The following is a 14,107-nucleotide window of genomic DNA, read 5'->3' as shown; positions in this document are numbered from 1 at the left end:
TTCTGAGGGGCCTTCCAAGAATTCAGTTGGGTGCTCTTTACAGCCAGTCTTTGCTGTAAAGCAAAAAAGCCAGTGGTTCAAGAAGTCCAGTGGGAGGCCACCTGGCCATTGACTATTGGACGAGAACAGCGCACATAGTAAAGCAGAGCATTTAGCAAGTCTCCCATGCCACACATTAGTGACACGTTCAGGGGCCAGTCTAGGGGCCTCTGAAATCTTCAGTTATTTCAGTCTCCTGCGCTCCCAGGGCTGGGGTGAGACTCTCATCACTCTGTTGGAGATAGAGGAAGAAAAAGCAGGAAACACAGGACGAAACGCTATTCCAATGGGCAGTCGCCAGCGGCGCGCATGGGCTTTGGGGGCGTAGGTGTGCGCGGCGCCGCTGAGGGGGCGGGAAGACAGGACCCCAAAAAAGGATGGGAGAGGTTAGGAGAAGGGGTGAAGTTCTAACACAGTCGTGGGGCGCCAGCCAACGGCGAGGGCAGCCGGCCGGTGCCGGGTCCCAGCACTTGCCCTATTTTTGTCCAGGCGGAGCGGCGACCAGACCCTGCGGAGAGCGGGGGCGGCCCTCTCAGTCTTCGCGGTTCCTCCCCCTCTTGCCCTGCCCCCTCCCCCTGGCCGCCGTCCTAAAACGCGGCGGGCGCCTTTAAGAGGGAGCTCGGTTACCCTGGGGGCGGGAGCCCCTCGGCAGAGAGCGAGGCGGCGGCGCCCTCCGCGATGCTCCTCACTTTCTGCTCCTGCTCCCGCCGCCGCTGCCGCCACCCTCGCCTCCTCCTCCTCCGCCTCGAAGCGTCGTTTTCTGCAGCCGGGGAGAGAAGTGCTATGTCAGGAAAGTTCCGGGAGGGACTGGCTGGGGCCATGCTCCCCGGGCTCTCCTGCAGGCGCCCGCGCGCAGCTCTTTGTACGAGGTGAGGCGTGGGGTCCCCGGCCCCCCGGGGACAGGTAGCCTTCCGTGGGGAGCGCTTCGATTCGCCTCGGTGGGAAGGGTTGTGGGGTTGGGCGGAGTGTGAGGCGGGGGACGAGGCCGGTGAGACCGAAGTTGTGCCGGAGAAGCTTGGGTTTTCGGGAAGGTTTTTACAGCTGGACTCGAGGGATTTCGGCAGCCGGCGCCACACGGTGGGGCCCGGCCAGGACTCGGTGGCCCCGGGCCCCGCCTCGCCTCCCCTCCCGACGCCCCCTGCCCCGGCCCCTGCCCGCCCGAACCGTGAGGCCTTCGAGGAAAGCGCTCGGCTGCAGGTCGGCACCCAGTGCCGGGGTTGTCTCTGCCCGGCTCTCCCCTGGAGATGCTGCGAAGTGCTGGGAGTGAGAGGAAGGGGATGGAATCCTCCTGAACTTTTACACTGCGGGCTCCTCACTCCTTAGGGATGCAGTTCACCTGGTTTGCCCAAGTCGGAGGACTCCTTCCAGCTCCAGCAGTTCGGAGAGGTTGCCTTTTACATGTGGGTGAGCTTTCGGCGCTGTGGTCCGTCTCTCAGCTTTGATCGGGCTTCAGCATTGCATTGATTTTAGTCCTCATTCCTCCGCCCCTTTTGGGATTTTTTTTTTTTTAAGAAGGAGGATTAGGGTGCTGAAATAAACAAGCAAACAAAACAACAAAACTCAACAATGTATTTTTATGAAATTTACCCCCAAGGCTGACTGAAATGTTCCAAGTGATCTTTTTAGTCCTCATGAAATATTTAGTCTTGATCTTAACACTTATGAAAGGCAGGTATCCCTGTAGTAGGATGCAGTATTTTTTTTGGTGGTGAGATGAGGTTTAAAGCATGTTTTGTTAAAGAAGGATTTTTTTGTTTATTGGTGAATTTGGTTTTCATTATATCTTAAATTAAGAAGACTCCAACTAATTTTAGAAGTAGTATTTCTAAGAATCTGAAGCAAAACCTCATATTTCTTGCATAATCCTTCTTGCTTCAGGCAATTTTACTCTTGGATAAAGTATGTAATAGATGTAATTATTTGATGAAACTTAATATATAAGTTCATTTATTGCCCAAATGGCTAAGTTTCTTTTTTCATGTATCCTGTGGGTAAAGGAAGCCCATTTTCTCACATTGCCAGTTCTCTTCCACCCCTGTCTATCCCTGTTTCTGTCTTCTTCACTCACATTCTATACATCCGATGTCATATGTAGATCACAGGTGCTGATGGCAAGTCCCTATACTTTGTAAAGTGTTGAATAGCCAGATTTTAGTGATGTAATTGATTATATCCAGATTATTTTGAAAAATAAAAATAGAATGTGAAAGCTTTAAAGAAAAGTGTCATGAAGTATTTTAAATTCTCAGGTATATGCTTTACATGTAACTTGTGTGTAGAAAAATGTACTGCAGAAATAGGGGGTATGGTAGGAGACAACTTTACTTGTAGTGGGGAAGTTTTGAAAGAAAATCATTCTAGAATAAACATTAATATAACTTTTTGTTTGGGATATAGATTTTCATTTCTGAGCACAGTTTTGTCACTCTGCTGTCAAATATGTTAAAACCTTGAAAAAAGAACTCTTCATCTCAAGCATTTTCTGAAAATTTGTAGCAAACGGAGCATTCTTGGAAAAATTTTGCTTAGAAAAAGTCACATACTTAAAACCCACACTGCAGTTACTATTTTGCCTTAAGTTTTCTGGACTCCAGGCAAGAAAATACTGCATTCAGAAAGAATTGGGGGTTCTAAGGTGGATGTGACTTATTTCCTAGAACTGTGTGGATTAATATGAGTACCTTGAGATTTGGTATGTGATTTATTTGATTGAGATGATGGTTTTGTGAATATTTCTTTTTGAAACTAAATGTGTGTTCACATATATATCACATATACATGTCACAAAATTCTTATCTATCTATAGATGTGGATATTCATATATTTCTGCATCTCTTTATATCTATAAGAGGGTAGACTGTTCAGGGACTCAGTAATACTCCTGCACTAAGAATGGCAGATCTAAAAGATGAGAAACTAAACATGTTTCTGGCTAGGGCTTGTCATTGATTTTAGCAATTTTCATCAGTATCAGATAAGTTAAAAGATACTGTGTTTTCCAGCATGTTCTTGTTCTCACACCAGGCTTGAGCCAGGGAGCCATATTCCAGTGGTCCTAACTCCATATTTTTAAAATGGACTGAGTTATCATACAATTGGTTGATTGGATCAGGCATTTCTTAAGCTTCAGTAATTTATCTTCAGTAGAGGAATCCTGGCAAAATTTAGCTTGTCAATATAGTGTTTTTTTCTTCTAATTACTTTCAAGTATTCCCTGTTGGTCTGGGACTTAGAGAGTAAACCTCAATAGCATGGGAGATAAACCTTGGGTCAGTTTTGGTGCTCTAGTTTGTGAAGTGATGTCTTGAATATTTGATATGAGAGAGATACCCATTTATACTTGGGAAAATGATACATTTGATACAGTGCTCCAATCTCAATAAACAAAACTTCGGAATATTTCTTACATTTTCCACAGCTGAAGCTGCTGCATCTCAGCATATATATGAAAATTAGAAATGAAATGATTTTTTAGACATTTTTTTCACTTGCTGGGCATTTACCAGAAATGAGTTTATATTTGCTGCAAGTTTCCTTTACTTTGTTGCTTGTGGCAATTTTTTCTTTTTCCTTATTTTTTTTTTGCTACTGTGATGTGTATCAGAGAAGGCAATGGCAACCACTCCAGTACTCTTGCCTGGGAAATCCCTGGCAAGAGTACTGGTAGGCTACAGTCTATGGGGTTGGGAAGAGTCGGACACAACTGAGTGACTTCACTTTCACTTTTCACTTTCATGCACTGGAGGAGGAAATGGCAACCCACTCCAGTATTCTTGCCTGGAGAGTCCCAGGGACAGGAGCCTGGTGGGCTGCCATCTATGGGGTCGCACAGAGTCGGACACGACTGACGTGACTTAGCAGCAGTGATGTGTATATTTAGGATGAGTTCTTAGTGTTTACTTGAAATGGACAGTGCTGTGTTTCACAGTTTACTTTGTGTATTTTCAGCTTAAAAATAACATTTGAAATGTTTGACTATACGTGTGAGATCACAGACTTTCAGAATGATGGGATCTTGGTCCATTACAGTTTCAGTTTCCTGGGAATTTTCTGTTTAAGGTCAGACGCGGCCCTGATTTGAACTGGATGATCTACAAAATAGGTACTTTTGCAACCACAAAATGTGGAGAACATTCCAAATAATTTGCAGTGTGGGTAGCCCAACATGCTTTAGTGTTTAGTTGGCTTGAGGCAGTGTGCCATGCTTGTAAAAAATGGTTTTTGAAGCTGACAGCAAGCTGTTTCATTCTTTGAGTTTGACACTTAGGATAAAGTGCCTTTTAGCCTCTGTGCCAGTAAATATGGACAGGATTGGTATTATTAATAAAAGTACTTTTGTTCCCATTTCTGTATAATAGATTCAGAAAACTCAAGCATGAAATAGCTTAATATACTAGGAAACTCATTCATGTTAATTCAAAATGTAATGAAGGTTTGAGAAGGTTGGATTTTAACAGAGCTTTCAAGTCCTGGGCAAAAGAGTGTATATTTGCAGTTAGGAGGATCATCTAGTGGTCACTCTATTGAAATTAATAATGACATTATTATTAACAGTATTTCCTTTGAGTGATAAACCTCCCAGGCCCAACTTTGATTAAAAACATCCCCACTGTGCCAATCACCTAGCATATATATGAATTGATTCTTAATCATTTGAAACCCTCATGTGTCATTGTTGTCATAAGCTTTAGGTACCTTTGGTTTTTTACTGAAGCTTCTTGATTAACTTCTTTTCTATCAATTGATGGAGCCCAGTCTACATCATTAAAGCTGCTTTTTTTGGGCTGTGTTGGATCTTCTATTAGTAGTTGCAGTAGGTAGGTTTAGTTGCCTTGGGGCAAGAGGGATCTTAATTCCCAGACCAGGGATTGAATCTGTGTCCCCTTTATTGGAAGGGGGATTCTTAATCACTGGACCACCAGGGAAGCCCCTTCATTAAAGCATTTTAAAATACGTTACACAATTTTTTTTTTTTTTTAAACATGAAAATGTCTAAGGATTTGCTTTGGGGAGGGAGTGCAGCAGAAGTGACATGATTCATTTCTATATTGTAGCTCTTACCTTCCCAAGGAAGGCGTTTTCACCTCTTCCTTTTTATTTTAAGCAAAAACAAATGCATAGGTAATTTTAGAGAAAGAACATTTGCAGGCATTTAAAGATGCTTGAAGTTTCAATCAAAATAAGGGTTTCAGCTCTGAGTTACCTAAGAATAAGTCAACGTCTGCACCAGGTGTTCATTACAGTTTCTGGCTGAGTGTCTGCTGCTGATCTAAGTTGGGATCCTGGGAAGCTATAGATTCAAAGAGAGTTGAGATGAAAAGGGGCTAATTCCGGGCATAGCATCTATTGCCTTCCAGAGCAAAAAATATTTGTCTGAGTGTCTACTTCTAATAAAATCAACTTTTCATCATTTTAGCTTGTTTTTTCCATTTCCTCCAGGCTGTAAATGAAATATGGTGTTTTCATTTTTGATTAACCTTCCACTTCTAAAGTTTCACACTGTTCAGGACTAGCTTTTAAGACTCTGAGCTTGTTCCTAGCAGTACTTTCCAAATGTTTTCCTTTCTTTTGAATTATTGAGTTCTTTAATGATACATTATGAGTTTTGAATTTAAGGTTCCTCCATCTTCCTTAATAGGCCTTGGTTAATTTACTTCTACTTAAAGGTGCACTGATGTTGGTCACTTCTCATTTTTGTGTCTATATTTCATGTATAGTTGCTCTTATAAGGTTTCAAATCTTTATTCTTTATTCGTATGTGTGAAAAATTTAGAAAATCCAGACAGGCCAAAAAAGGAAAAGAGGAATTACACCTATTAACATTTTGATATATATTTTATGTGCATAAAGAAAAAACTTTCATTTTCTTAAAATGATACTTAACTATTTTGTTTCTTTTAAACTTTCATACAAAGATGAATCACATCCCATATCATAGAATGATCTTCTGTAGCATGTTTTGAGTACTAAATAGTATTTTGTTCTATGGATGTATCATATTTTATTGGAGATAGGCTATAATATCAGGCAGTTTTTCCTTTTTTAAAATTGCTGATATATAGCAGTAAATATCTTAAAGCTCAGTTTTTGTATATATCTATGGTTATTCCCTTTGAGTAAAACCCTAAAAGTAGAATTTTGGGATAGGGATAAAGGACACTGATGTTTTTCATTGACCTCAAGGCATTTTATTAGTCCCAATATAAAATCTGTAGAGTTCATCATAGCTTTCCTTGATTACCTTCTACGGTCTTTTTGGTTAGTCTAATATGAAAGACTCAAGTCAGATTGCATTTGAACTCAGACCTGACTGACTAGGGCTTTATCCAAGGTAAATAATGCTAAGTATAATATTTACAAAAACTCAGCTATAAGGTACAGCCTCAACACCAAACCATCCAATAGTGCCCAGTTATAGCTATAAAGGCTATTTCCACCTAAACAGGAATAGCAGTTGATAGCATGCCCTGAGAATTCTCTCTTATTCTTAAAAAAAAATTTTTTTTAACATATTTGTTTGACTGTGCTAGGTCTTAGCTGTGGCATGCAGGATCTTCACTCTTCTTCATTGCACCATGTGGGATTTAGTTCTCTGACCAGGGATCGAACTCCAGTCCCCTATGTTAGGGCATGGATTTTTAGCCACTGCACCACCAAGGACATCTCTCTCTTCACTGTCAGTCTCCTTACTACATTACCATCTGAACTACTGACCATGTGCACTGATGTATCCATAATTGCTGTATGGTAGAGTAATTAAATATTGTTTCTTATATAGCCATCTCTAAGATTTTAATGATTCTATTTTCTACCCTTTGCTGCCAACAGATAGACTCCTAATGTCCTCTGTGTGTTTATATCTCTATATCTGTATTTTATATATTTATCTCTTTCTCGCTCTCTGTCAATAATACAGAACTTCATCATAGCCAGAAATTACCTTTTGAAATCAGATAAGTGTCCCTCTGACTAACACAAAAACATAGTTACTCCTGGGAACAATTTAAAGGATATAAAATGGGCAAAAGCTAAGAAAAAGACTTGTGTGAAAAACTCACGGATTGATAGTTTAATGTAGAGAGAAATTCTCTTCTTCATTTTTATGACTAAAGTTATCTTTAGCTGTCAGACATGACCCTAATGATGGCAGAATGGCATTTGTATTTTCATGTACCTTTTTCATTTTTAGAATTTAGTTCTGGCTGTAAAAAGGAAACAGAAAATAAACACACACACACACTCCCAAACATATTTTCTGGGTCAGCTATTCTTTTTTCAGATATTGTCTTCTCCACTGTGTGGAGACCATGCATGTCCTTTCCTCCTTTTTCTAAGTCATGCCGAGCTTCTCTGTCCCCTTTTTAGTGTTAGTGGCTCAGTGTGTCCAATTCTTTGTGGCTCCATGGGTTGTAGCTTCCCCGGCTTTGTGACCCCAGGGACTGTAGCCCGCCAGGCTCCTCTGTCCATGGGATTCCCCAGGCAAGAATACTGGAGTTGGTTGCCATTTCCTTCTCCAGGGGATCTTTCTGACCCAGGAATTGAACCCAGGTCTCCAGCATTGCAGGCAGTTTCTTTACCTACTGGGTGCTTACCTGTTTTAGCATTTCAGAATAAATTTTTTGTTTAGATGAGTTATTGTTATGTGTTGTTATTATACTCAGTTTTTCCCTTTCACTCTTTGTGGTATAGATATGTGTATGCATCTTTGGTTGTAATGAATGGTTATTAATAAAAAATAAGGAGTTCGAGAATCTCAGCATTTATATTTCTTAGTACTCAGTTGCTGTGGGTTAGCTATAAAAACTTAGACACAGTGGTAAAGTGAAGTCAAATACAAAAATGACTGAAGTAATAGACTTGATTACCTTTGGGTAATTATTTCATTCATCAGGTCATAAAACTAAGCTTTTAATATTTTCTGTGTTCCTTTTATGATATAACTTTTCTTTTGCATTCCAAGTTTTAAAATCTTTTCATCCTACTAATTTCTCTCATCTTGCATAAGGACCCACCAGAATAGAAATGATCTCTGAGGCTCATATAACAGAATCTCATTCTGGTGAGATCTTTGCTCTTATCTGGATTCTAGGTTGGAATACAATTTTAGGAAAAGATCCTTCAGGTAATTTTTTTTAAGTGGATAGACAGGGAAGACTCACATGAAAAGCCTTGTTGCATAACATAAAGCATCCATTTGCTTTGTGGCCCTTGTAGAAAGGAAATTTTCTGTTTGTCTAATATAAACTTGAGACTTGGAGCGATCACTGCATTGAATGCTGTCCTTCCTGGTGTCTATGTTAAATTCTTACTCTATTCAGTTCCAACATAATCAATATTCTGCATATAAGAGGAACTTTCACATTTGTTTCATTAGCCATCAGGTAAACTCTATATTTGCATCATTCTAGGGCAGTGGTTCTTGCCATTATGAAATCTGTATTGAATTCACCCACATGGCACAGCTGTAAAGAATCCGCCTGCCAATACAGGAGAGGTAAGAGACATGGGTTCGATCCCTGGGTTGAGAAGATCCCCTGGAGTAGGAAACGGCAACCCTCGCCATTATTCCTGCCTGAAAAATTCCATGGACAGAGGAGCCTGGTGGGCTACAGTCCATGGGGTTGCAGAGTTGAACACAACTGAGCACACATGCACATGTGCATACTCATATATACATATGCACACTCATACAGCACTTTCAAATATCACTGTCATGGGCTACATCTGGTAGAAGAAATCAAATGAGAACCAGGCATGAATGAAGTATAATAAAACCAGAAGATCCACATAAGCATAGACAGTGATGCTTATACAGCAGTATTTAGTGTTTTTGTCTAGGAATTGTAATTCTCATGATTATGTGTACAGTTGACTTTGGGTAAGTGAATTCCCTATGGTTCCTTGGTCTTAACTCCCATATGTCAGTTGAATCAATACTTTGTGAACTTGCAAAGCTTTCTGATGCTTTGGGTTTTGAGTGGTGGGCCAGAGGACTTAGAATCAGGTACTTACTGACTGGCACCGTCATTAGGGCGTTACCAGTGGGGAACCCAGCAACAGATAAGCATCACCACCAAACCCCAAATTCATTCTCCCTTGTGATTTTGTGATGCATGATGAGAAATTGTTCTTTCATGTTTAAATACAGCTATTTTATCAACTTTATTTTTTTATTTCTAAAGGTTCAAAATGAGCATTCCAGATTTTCTTTAAAATTTTTCTTTGCTAAGACATGATTTTTTTGGTAGGGAGGGAGCATAGTAGGTGTTGGGAGGTGATTTGCAGTACTTTGAATTTAGAATGACAATTATGTAACCGTTTTTACTTAGATCAATGCTTCCCTATTGTTGGATACACAGCAAACTTGATTGAAAATTAAAATTTAGAAATAATAGAAATGGAAATAAGGTTGTATTAAAGGAGATAATTATTTTATTCATGAACTCCTTCCTTTATTCATGAAAAGTATTAGTGGAGAATCCTTCAGCTATCGAGGTTTCAAGAAACATTTTCTTGAGTTTAAAATTATTTGTGAGCAGTTTGGTTTTAGAAGACTTTTTTAGGACCATATGCATTTAGTAAAATTTAATTCTTGTAGTAAAAGCTTCCTGCTTTTAGTCTTCATTTATTTTCTTTTATTTCTTACCCTGTGACCTACTTTTCTCCCACCCTTCCATCAAAAAATAAAGCAGAATAAAAAATAAACTGTAACTTTAAAATCAAAATATATAGGCATATCTCAGAGATTTTGCAGACTTGGTTATAGACCGCTGCAATTAAGTGAATATTATTAATATAGTAAATTGAATCATGGAATTTTTGGTTACCCAGTGCATGTAAAACTTATGTTTATGCTATTCTGTAGTCTATTAAGTGTACAATAGCATGATGTCTAAAAAAACAATGTGCTTAACTTAATTAAAAAATACTTTATTGCTAAAAAATGCTAACCATCATCTGAGCCTTCAGTGAGTCATAGTAGTAGCACCAAAGGTCACTGATTACAAATCACCATAACAAATATATATAATAATATATATAATTATAGAAATAAAAAAATGGAAATATTGCAAAAATCACCCAAATGTGGCAGACATGAAGTGAGCAAATACTGTTGCAAAGATGGCAGCAGTATCTGCAAAGCACAATAAAGCAAAGCAAAATAAAACAAGGTAGGCATAAGAGACCTGGGTTTGATCCCTGGGTTGGAAGGATCCCCTGGAGGAGGGCATGGCAACCCACTCCAGTGTTCTTGCCTGGAGAATCCCATAGACAGAGGAGCTTGGCGGGCTACAGTCCATGGGATCTCAAAGAGTCAGAAAGGTCTGAAGTGACTTAGCACACACACACAGGCCTATACTAGTCTTCAGCCAAGTACTTTTGCATTTGTGCTAGTATGTAATATCATACTATCATGGGACATAACAGTAAATAATGTTGGAAGAAAATATGGACAAATGAGAAATTATATTTTCTGTTTTCTACTCTTGGGGTGCCCTCATTTTACAGCACAAGCAACAAGGTATAATCCAGTGTTTACTTTGTGTTTGTATGTCTGTTTGGTATGAGTCAGTGTTCTCCAGAGAAATAGAACCGACATGAGGTATATTTGATTTATTAAAAGGAATTGGTTCATGTGATTATGGAGACTGAGAAGTCCCATGGTTGGCCACCTGCAAGCTGGAGACACAAGAAAGCGGATTGTGTAGTTCTGAGAGCCTGAGGGATGTTGGTGTAAGTACCAGTTGAAGGGAGATGCTTAAATTCCCAGCTCAAACAAGCAGAATTCAAATCCCCGCTTCTTGACCTTTTTGATTTATTCAGGCCTTCAATGGATTGAGTGATATCTACTCACTTTGGGGAGGGCAGTGTGCTTTCCTCAATCTAATAATTCAAATTCCAGTTTAATCTGGAGAAATACCACAAATGCACCCAGAAATAATGTTTAATCCAGGCACCCTGTGTCCTAGTGAGGTTAACATAAAGCTAACCATCACAGTGAGTCTCCCCACTAGACTTGAGAGTTACATAAGATGAGATATACCTGTTGTTTTTCATTGTATGCCATGCTTAATCAGAAACTGGTGGACAGCACATGATTAATAATGATTTGTTAAAGGAAGGGAATGAATGTAAAGAGTATATGTTAAGTGGAAAGTATATGTCAAAGATTTATAACATGAATAGCATGTTGAAAGACTGAGTATCAGGTGGATGTTAAGATGTGCCAGTGAGGTAATTTTAGTTGGCATATGATGATTCTGTTGACTTTTCCTTTGTCTTTATTTGGTGGCCACTTCAAATATTAAAACTAAAGTCTTAATAGATTTTTGAGGTCCAAGAATTTGAAGTATGACCTTTAGATTTTTCAGAATCTTCCCAAGTTAAACAAATTACTTTGATCATGGCAGTGAATCAAGGTCTAAAGAGAACTGCCATTATCTCTGAGGATGAGTCAGCTTTGCTCTTCAGCGATCCTATTTTGAAATGGCATGCCAAGAGCAGAATGATCTTTTGCTCTATGTTGTTTCTCTTGCACCATTTTCTAACTTCCCACTTAGGAAAATGTTTAGTAGTTCTATATTTTCCCTCACATTGATTATTGGAATTTGCCAGGTAATAATTATGTTTACAGGGCCAAGGGACCAAGGATTTTAGAATCTTTTAAAAGGAATACATAAAAGTAAGATCGATACTTTTGAACTGTGGTGTTGGAGAAGGCTGTTGAGAGTCCCTTGGACTGCAAGGAAATCAAACCAGTCAATCCTAAAGGAAATCAGTCCTGAATATTCATTGGAAGGACTGATGCTAAAGCTGAAACTCCAGTACTTTGGCCACCTGATGCGAAGAACTGACTCATTGGAAAAGACCCTGATGCTGGGAAAGATTGAAGACAGGAGGAGAAGGGGACGACAGAGGATGAAATGGTTGGATGGCATCACCAACTCGATGGACATGAGTTTGAGCAAGCTCTGGGAGTTGGTGACGGACAGGGAAGCCTGGAGTGCTGCAGTCTTAGACATGACTGAGTGACTGAACTGAACTGATAAAAGTAAGATATATATTAATGTTTGATTATTAGTTATACAAGTATATACTCAAGAGGTTATTTGAAGTATCTGGTGATTCATTAAGGTGTTCCAGGTCCACATTCTGTGACATTTCTATTATACCATCAGAGAAATTGGTCTAATTGATGCTGACGGGTGTGGGATACTTCGGTGGTGGGGATAGGGAATCTTAAAACATTGTCTTATACCAAGAGATGATGCTTGGAGGAGACCATAGTGTAAGTGTATATGTCCCCTGTTTGTTTTTGATAGCGTGTCCACAAATCTCCAACTAAGTATCACACTACCTGGCACGTGGTAGATGCCCTAAACATTTTTGTGAATTGGCTTGGCTGCACCTCTCAGGGGTAGTCGTAGTCAGCAACAAGTGTTGTTCTGAAAAACAAGAAAGCCATACTGCAGTTGCATCTGGCGGTAGAGGAATAAACTGGGCATGGTGGTAGTAGACTGTTTCTGGGTGCAGGAAGGAATACAGACTTAGACCAGATTTGAAGCAATGACAGAAAAATTCTATCTCTTTTGTTCTGAAAAGAGACTTTGAAGGTCACTTCTCTGAAATAATTGAGGCGGAAGCTGGAGTGAAGAAGGTCAGAGGAAGAGAACCAAAGGTATTGTGTCAAAATCACAGTGTAGAATCTTGAGGTGAAAAACAAGACTAAATTCAGTTTGCGTGACATATGATTGACTTTTCTGGTTGCTCAGGTGGTAAGAAATCTGCCTGAAATGTAGGAGACCTGGGTTCAATCGCTGGGTAGGGAAGATCCCCTGGAGAAGGGAATGGCAACCCTCTCCAATATTCTTTCCTGGGAAATTCCATGGACAGAGGAGCCTGGTGGGCTACAGTCCAATGGGGTCAGAAAGAGTCAGACATGACTGAGCGACTAACACTTTATCATATGGAAAATAGTCATTTCTGAGGGTGAGGGATAAAATGCTCCACGTCACTGAAGTGCTGGTGTTGGGGAGAACATGGTTTTCTTTTCTGAGTAGAACTGCTAGCTTGTAAGTACTGGGAACCGATGTGTGCCACTTCTTTACATGTGCTGTTTCATTTAACAAGGCCCCACTGCAGCTTTAGCAACTAAGGTACCCCTTGGTCATTTTTCTGAGGAGGATCTGAGAAAATGAGAGAGTAAGTAATGTGCTCAATGACACATAGCAAGTAAGCAGTAACCAGGCACTCTGACCCCTGCTGCGGTGGACACAATGGGCATCTGGAGGAAGGGCTTGAAAGTACTCAATAAAAATTTATTTTTACGCTGAGTTTTGATTCCCTCCAGAGGACATGCCAGAATCATATGTTTTTTAAGAGAAGTGGAGAAGAGAGAGCAGCATTTTCAGAAGAAATATTTATGATGGTGGAAACATTTAGTTTTAATTAGATAACTTAACGCCTTGGAAACTTTCGTTGTGCCATGTAACTATTAAAGAAAAATTAAATGTCGAATCCTCATATAGATAGTTGTGTAGGGTCAGATGGGTTATAGAGTTGCTTAGTCAGTTTAGTTCAGTTACTCAGTTGTGTCCCACTCTTTGCGACCCCATGAATCACAGCACGCCAGGCCTCCCTGTCCATCACCAACTCCCGGAGTTCACTCAGACTCACGTCCATCAAGTCAGTGATGCTGTCCAGCCATCTCATCCTCTGTTATCCCCTTATCCTCCTGCCCCCAATCCCTCCCAGCATCAGAGTCTTTTCCAATGAGTCAACTCTTCACATGACATGGCCAAAGTACTGGAGTTTCAGCTTTAGCATCATTCCTTCCAAAGAACACCCAAGGCTGATCTCCTTTAGAATGGACTGGTTGGATCTCCTTGCAGTCCAAGGGACTCTCAAGAGTCTTCTCCAACACCACAGTTCAAAAGCATCAATTCTTCGGCGCTCAGCTTTCTTCACAGTCCAACTCTCACATCCATACATGACCACAGGAAAAACCATAGCCTTGACTAGACGGACCTTTGTTGGCAAAGTAATGTCTCTGCTTTTGAATCTGTTT

General features: G+C 40.2%; 1 protein-coding gene across 1 annotated transcript in view; it reads left to right on the top strand.

Annotated features, from left to right (window-relative positions):
• The first annotated feature begins 828 nt into the window (after positions 1-828).
• GPR63 (G protein-coupled receptor 63) overlaps positions 829-14,107 on the top strand; it is a 68,076-nt gene continuing 54,797 nt past the window's right edge. Inside the window, exon 1 of the mRNA XM_010834729.1 lies at positions 829-908. The gene's annotated coding sequence lies outside the window, so the exon portion shown is untranslated. The remainder of the gene's footprint in view (positions 909-14,107) is intronic.

This window comes from Bison bison, unplaced genomic scaffold (genome assembly GCF_000754665.1).
Source record: "Bison bison bison isolate TAMUID 2011002044 unplaced genomic scaffold, Bison_UMD1.0 scf7180017864035, whole genome shotgun sequence".
NCBI lineage: Eukaryota > Metazoa > Chordata > Mammalia > Artiodactyla > Bovidae > Bison > Bison bison.
Note: the sequence above shows the minus strand (reverse complement) of the source record. Positions and strands in the feature narration are given on the sequence as shown.